The following is a 7,245-nucleotide window of genomic DNA, read 5'->3' as shown; positions in this document are numbered from 1 at the left end:
CTTCCCTGACTCATCTAGTGCTACAATATATGCGACCAGAATCTCTCAAACATGGACATGTGGTCACTTTTAAACTCAGTCATTAATACTACTCTCATGAAATTGTATTCAGATTATGAACCTACTGAGAAGGTTCTGATTTCTCTATGGTACCCGACACATTTGTAGCATTGGTCAGTGCAAAGTATTAATGAAAGTATCACAACTATCAGAAAGGAAAGAAAATATGGTCTTATCTTTTTCTGTAGGAACTCTGTATCTTGGAAAATATACTAGTTAATTCTCACAATAACCTTGCAAAAGATATTGACAGATTTGTCTTATTGAAAGAATAAAGAAACAAAAGTTACTATGCCTCCTGGGTCACAGAACTTAGAACTGAAAGAAATCCTAAAAATTAGCAATCTGAGGCTTACATCATGTATCATTTTTATTTCTACTATGTACCAAGTACTGCACTAGGAGTTGAGGATAAAACAGAGAGACATGAAAATTGGGGACTATGAAGTTACATGACTTGTCTAAGACTGCTCAGTTACATTGAGGCAGACATGGTCCATCTCTCAGGCCAGTGCCTCTATTTCCAGATCACATTAGCCTAAGGTTCCAGAATAAGGTTGTGGATTTCTCATATCAAAGACCTACTCTATCCCACCTAACATGTTGTGTCTTTACTAGTACCTCTAATCTGATATGCAAAACTGATTACTCTTAAAATATAGTTTTTAAGGTTTTTATTAACTGATCATATATTAACCTGAAATAAGTAGAAAAGGGTTTCAAATATCTTTTTTGGAGACAGCAAGATATAGTGGAAAGAATGAAGACTCGGGATCAAGATGGACGTATTTATTAGCCTAGGGAAACTCATTTAACCTCTGTGACACTTGGTTCCTTTGTTTTTTTAAGTATACAACAGAAATGATAATGCCTACCTTACAAGGGTGTTGTGAGGTTAAAAATAATGCTATAAAATAAAAACATTTATTGGACTTACCCTAACTCATACTTAGGATAAGCCCAATAAATAGTAACTATTATTTTTTATTTCTTTAAATATCACACTCCAGTATTAGAAGAGATTGTTCTATTTTTGGTATGCAAGTTTTCTTTCCATTATTCCATTGGTCTGAGACAAGGAAATCCTGCAACAAGTCTTTAATCATTCTAATAAATTATGCTCCCAAGCTCAGTAGTCCTTCTTCTAGCTAGCTAACTGCTCATCCTCTAATTGCCTGCCCACAATTCCACACATTATAATATATATAACTCTCTGGTCAAGATGCCACTGTACCCACATTCACTTCCTTTCCCCACTCCCATATTTTGGCTTTTCCCGTTAACCTCTCTGGTTTATTTTCAAGTAGATACAGCAGGAAGTGACTAAGCATTTTGTAGGCAATGCAAATAGCAGAAAGATATAGACTTCAGAGACAAATCAGGTTCCAATCTTAGCTCCTCCACTTTGGAATTTCAATCCATATAGGTGAACTTAGACAAGTACCTTGGTCTCTTGAGTCTCAGTTTTCCTTCTCTGTAAAATGGAGGTGATATACTTCACAACATTGTGTAGTTTAATGAGACTATATACATGCAAAGCATCTAGCACAAAGAAACTCTCAAGAAATAGAAACAATTATTATTTTGAAGAGTATTTTACCTGTTCCTTCTCAAGTGAAATTGTCAGATATTTTACTTTGACTATGTCAAGCTCTCTTATAGAATAGACTAGGACCTTATTTTTTTTTATCACAGACAACCTGAATATTTTCCTGAAACCTACATGCAAAGAAGCACCCTAACTAGCATCACTGACCTCACAGGACTTTGACTGCAGCTAACATTTTATCATGCTTGATAATTCAAGTGCCTAAATTCAGACTCTCATTTTTAGAAACAAACAAATGTGTATTATGTAAAGGTTCATAGACACCTTACTTTCAGAAGAACAGGCCAGGTTTCAATATGAAGAAGGCAGTAACTTTTTCTTCTGTTACCCCTTTCATGAAGTACTTTAACCATAACATATGACATTGCTTTATCAGCAATCCCTGCTCTGCTCTACCAGTTTAAACTATGAAATTGGATAAAGACTTTTCAGAAAAACTGCAGTGAATCATCTGGGCTCAACTTCTCACACCATTACAAGTCCTAACTTTATTTTTCAATTTGTTTAGTGTTTTGTTTTTGTTTTTTTGAGGGTTTTTTTGAGCTTTTATTAAAAAGTACCATTAGGTATGTTTATGGAAAAGATAAAAAGATTACAAAGGGAGCTGTTTAAAAAAATCTTCGTCAATCTAAGTAGTATAAGATGAAATGCACAATTAAAGGCCACAAAATATTAAGCATCAGTTTATTTAAATTTCTAAAAGATGTAAAAATAGACAACTTTTCTTTGTAATAGAAAGAGCATTAAGATGTAGAGTCACATGACCTAGTCCGGTGTGAAATTCGGAAACTCCTGTAATCCCTCTGGACCTCCAGATCATCATGTGTAAAAGAGCCAGAATATTACTTGTTCTTCCTAACCTTCAGAAAGTATGATTGAGAAGCAAATGGTCTTGATTTAAAATATAAATTCTTTAAGTGTGGCCAACATTAAAATAGTAAATTCATTATGGTAAGTAGAACACTATAGTTCAGGATAATAATTAGAAAGGAAGTGGCAACATGCAGTAATTTGCCAAATATTAATATAAAGAAAAAACAGAAGTAGGGTTTCTTTAGTTGAAAAGGAGAAATAGGACTTCTATTCTTAACTAAAATGATGTTTCTATACTAGCTTTTGAATATTGTTAAAAATATCACCAGAGACCAAAATGCAAGATAAATTTCTATATTTCAGAAAACATACTTGAATACACTTTGAAACAAGAGTACAACAAAATAGAATATACTTCAAATGTTGAATATACAAACTATTATAGTTCAAATTTGAACACTGGTACTTTCCTCTTAAACTTCAACTAAAAAAAAAAGGAAATAAAGAAACAAAACTCCAGGTATTAAGAATTACCTGACAGAAATTTATGCTGAGCCTTAACTTCCACTTAAATATTATGTATACGTCTGTTTTTCCTTTTAGTAAGCTAGACACTGGCTTCAGAGTTGGTGGGACTTGTGGAAGTGGAGGAAAAAATAACCCATTCGAAACTATTCTAGAAATTGTCTTTTGGCAGAATAGCAGGTATCTAAGTGAAAAACAGGAAGATCATTTTGTTGCTGTGTTTTGGGTGTGTTTTTTTCTAAAATTTCAATCATTTCCTGATCCCCTTCTACATACACCTCAGTCACCACTCCTGGGTGGAGATGAGCAGAGGCTCTGGGCTGGGCTCCTCCGGCTTCTCGGCAGCCAGCCGCCTTCTTGTTGCTGCAGCAAGGCTTGAAGAGGTGCATGTCAATGAGGACTTCCCCAAAGCGGCCTTTATAGGTAATCCCACAACATATTTTCTGTCTTTTCCAGGACGTGAGATCTAAAAAGGCTGGAGCCCAAAGCCACCTCTGTATCTGAGCCATCATCTGACTGGTTACTGTAACAAGGAGACTGAGCTAGGGAGGCACTTGAGGTGGTACTGTGAGCATCAGAATTATGATGTTTAAATTTCTTCTGTAGTTTGCTGATCTGGCTGCTTTTTATCCTGTTTCCAGATAGAGTTTTCACTTTCTTTGGTTTCAGTGTAGTCTTCAGGCTGGGTCCTGCCCTTGCATCTACCACGTGATTCCAGTGTTGTTGTTTTTTATCCTGCTGGCAATTTCTTATTACAGATGTCTTCTGAACGTGTCTCATGCAACCCAAAACAGCTCTGGAAATCCTTCTCATAGCGTTTACTGTCCGTGAATCGAGAACTGGAGGACTTAGCTCTGCAAATACAGCAGCCTTCTATACTTCGGCACATCTTTGGCTTGTGAAAACCAAACATCTTTTTTTCTAGGCAATAGTCTTCCCAAAACAGCCTTTCCACGCGCAGTAACGTCCCTTAGCAATTTGTTTAGTTTTGAGACAGTGAAATTCATAGCTATGCACTGGCACTTTAAGCTCTGACTTTATGATACTAATAAATTATTATTATTAACATAAACAATAGATTTTTTAAAAGCAGTCAATACAAATGAAAGATTCTTTCTGTTGCCAATCCAAAAGACAAATTCTTCCTTGGGGAAAATTCTTCATTCCTTTAAGCAAACTCCTTCTACCAGCAGAAAAAGTAATGGGCATTCCTCCTCCTGCCAAATTATCAATTTCAAAACCTGAACAAATATAAGAATAGAGGCCCTTTGATACATAACAACTGTCTTGTGAAAAAGGAAACAGAAAATGTTAGGACGTCCCACTGTCTAATGAGAATTATTCACAGGAGATATTATGGTTTCTTGCCTGGACGATGGCCACTTCAAACCAAAAGGGTTGAAGTAAGCCTGGTTGGCTAATTTCCGATGAATTTCTTTTGAATGTTTTTTTGATAAAACATGGTGTCAGGGTAAAAACTTTAAGATGTGGAAAGGTTATTCTGGAGATCATCAACCCTGGGTAGTGTGGTATCTAGAGACCTGATAAGGTTAATCCAAATTATCCGGAGATTACCCCTGAGACAGCAAATGGTTCCATAAACATCACCACTACTCTCCCAAGCAGAGAAATTATATGCTTCACTTTTGTCAGCATTTTCAAGGAGACTAAACCTGAAAATGTCAGTGAAATGAAGACCTGGTTTATAGGCAGAGCTGTCACTGGACCACTGAATTATGAGGCTAGCCTTTCAGTAGCCGCCAAGTTATAAGTCAAGTGCTTCTAGGTCAACTTTCCCCTCTCACAAAACCCATGATGAAATTTCAAAGGTTTTTATGTGAAGTTTTCGTAACTTAGGTTGGCTTGAAAAAGGCAAGGCAAAATGTGAAATTTCATTATCTTGGTCCATTGTTTTCTGCCTTTTTTGCTGCAATGCTTATACAATCTTACATGGATAATCAATTATTCTGGGGACACAGGGGGGAAGCAGGGTGAAAAGGCTAACAGGATAAAACATTTAGGGCATTTGCCACACAGTATTCAAGAACTAAAGAACTTAACTTCTTTTTCCTCTTACATTGTAATACTTTTAACTTATAAGCTATTTAAAACTAAGTCGAAATAGTTTACATTTTTTCAGAATTATCATACGTGTTATATAAGATTATATGCGGTATATGGAAAAAAGTACAAATTTACAGATCATTAACTAAAATCCTTTATTATCTGGCACACAGTAAATGCTCAATAAATGTTCATTGGCAAATTCTGTTCAATTTCTGTGTAAAAACAAAGCCAAAGTATAAGTATTACCATGTGCAAATTGTATTATTTCCATACCTAAATGACTACTTATACATAGCTGTTTGGACAATGAAAAGATTAAATATATCCAGATATGTGAACATGAAAAGACATTATTATTTTAAAAAATCACTATATTGGTATAATTTAGTGATTTTGTTTACCTTCCTGTCAAATTACCTAGCACCAATATGGGGACATTATTCTATAAAGGCCAAAATTATTATAGTTCTCTATTTCATCCTAAACAAACAAAGACTAAACAATCCATTTGTTTCTTTCCAGTTCCACTGCCATCACCCTGTACATCCTTCTAGCATTTTCTGTCAAGACTATTGCAATAGTTTCCTAACTGATCTTTCCAAATTCTCACTAGCCCATCTAACCTCTGAACAAATTACTTTGAGTGGCATTATTCAATATGCATGTCTGACTACATCATTTTGCCTTGCTCTTGACATTTCAGTAGTTCCTTATTCAGAGCCTATCATATTCATGAAAGGCCACAAATTTAAAGTTTTGCGTACACTATTACCCTGTCTGAAATTGTCTCCTTCCTTCACTCTCCAACACCTCTGCAGTGTTATCTCTAGGTCATTCTTCAGATCTCAGCTCAAGTGCCAGGAAGCCTTCCTTGGCCTCTCTTAAATAGATTTCTCCTAAGACACATTCTTCCAACACCATGATCTTACCCCAGTTATAATTATTCTTTTATTTACAGAATTTTTAGATTAATATATCTCCCCACCAGATGAAGTAATAAGAGAAGAAATATATTTTCATCTGGGGTGTGGAACAACTATGTGTGTGTGTGCACATACTTTCTCTTCACCCAGCACAGTTGGCTGGCATGTATTGGAAGCTTAATAGATATCTGTTTAATGAATGAATATTCTTTATACCATACCATGTTGCCTCTAAGAAAAATATGAACAGATGTTAATTATAATCTATGTTTTAAAGAACATTATATCCAAATCCTAATCTGTATTGGCACAAATTATCTAAAACTAACAAAATACTTTTAAAGAAATAGGTATTATGCCAAAATATTGTGACACCCATTTTTAAAAATCTGTTTTGCTAGTTTCCCCAAGTTTAAAACGCAACACTCTAACCTCAGGTGCACTAATCAGCCAGGTGATAAAGCATCAGTGATTTAAGAGAGTATGTGAGATTTTATGCTACAAACAAAATGAACTGAGCCAAAATGTTTGATTGACTTAGTTTTCTATGGCTCTTTAAACATCTGAGTCACATGGAGGAAAGGTGAGGCATCCATCACTGCTTCCCAGCCATCTAGGCATCCTCCAGTGAATCACATTGGTAACGTGCTTTGGTTCAACCCCTGTCTCACTTGGTCATGTGGATAGAGGCTAAAGAGGAAAAGTCTCTCCCACACCACAATCAATCTTATCATATCGGAATGAATAAGTAAAAAAAAAATTAGACAAATAATATAATTGCATTATCACATATGCTACAAATATTCAACTTCCTACATATAACGATAAAGAATATCTATATAAGAGGAAATAAAAACAATTTTGTTGTGGTCACAGAAAAACCTCTATGCTCAAGGAAAGGCCATTACTGATCAGTAGTTGAATAGCTAACATGTATACTGTGCTTACTAAAGTACCACTCTGAGTACTATAACATATTTTAACTTACATAATCCTCACAACAGCCTTATGAAATAAGTATTTTATTATTATCCCCACTTTCCCGATGAGGAAACTGATGTACTGGGAGGTTAAGTAACTTGTCTAAAGTTCCACAACTAGTAAATGGAAGAACTAGGATTCAAAGCCAAGCAGTCCAGCTCCAGGTTCCATGCTCTTAAAAACATTATACAGACTCCCAGTAGTTGTTTATCTTGGATTCCATAATCCTAAACTAATTATACCACTTTAAAACATCCAAAATTTTAA

At 35.2% G+C, this 7,245-nt stretch overlaps 1 pseudogene; it reads right to left on the bottom strand.

Moving 5' to 3' along the window:
• Window positions 1-3,175: 3,175 nt before the first annotated feature.
• On the bottom strand, window positions 3,176-3,946 carry LOC102772213 (annotated as a pseudogene).
• Window positions 3,947-7,245: the final 3,299 nt, after the last annotated feature.

Source organism: Myotis davidii, unplaced genomic scaffold (genome assembly GCF_000327345.1).
Source record: "Myotis davidii unplaced genomic scaffold, ASM32734v1 scaffold200, whole genome shotgun sequence".
Taxonomy (NCBI): domain Eukaryota; kingdom Metazoa; phylum Chordata; class Mammalia; order Chiroptera; family Vespertilionidae; genus Myotis; species Myotis davidii.
The sequence above is the reverse complement of the archived record's forward strand: the minus strand, read 5'-3'. Positions and strand labels throughout refer to the sequence as shown.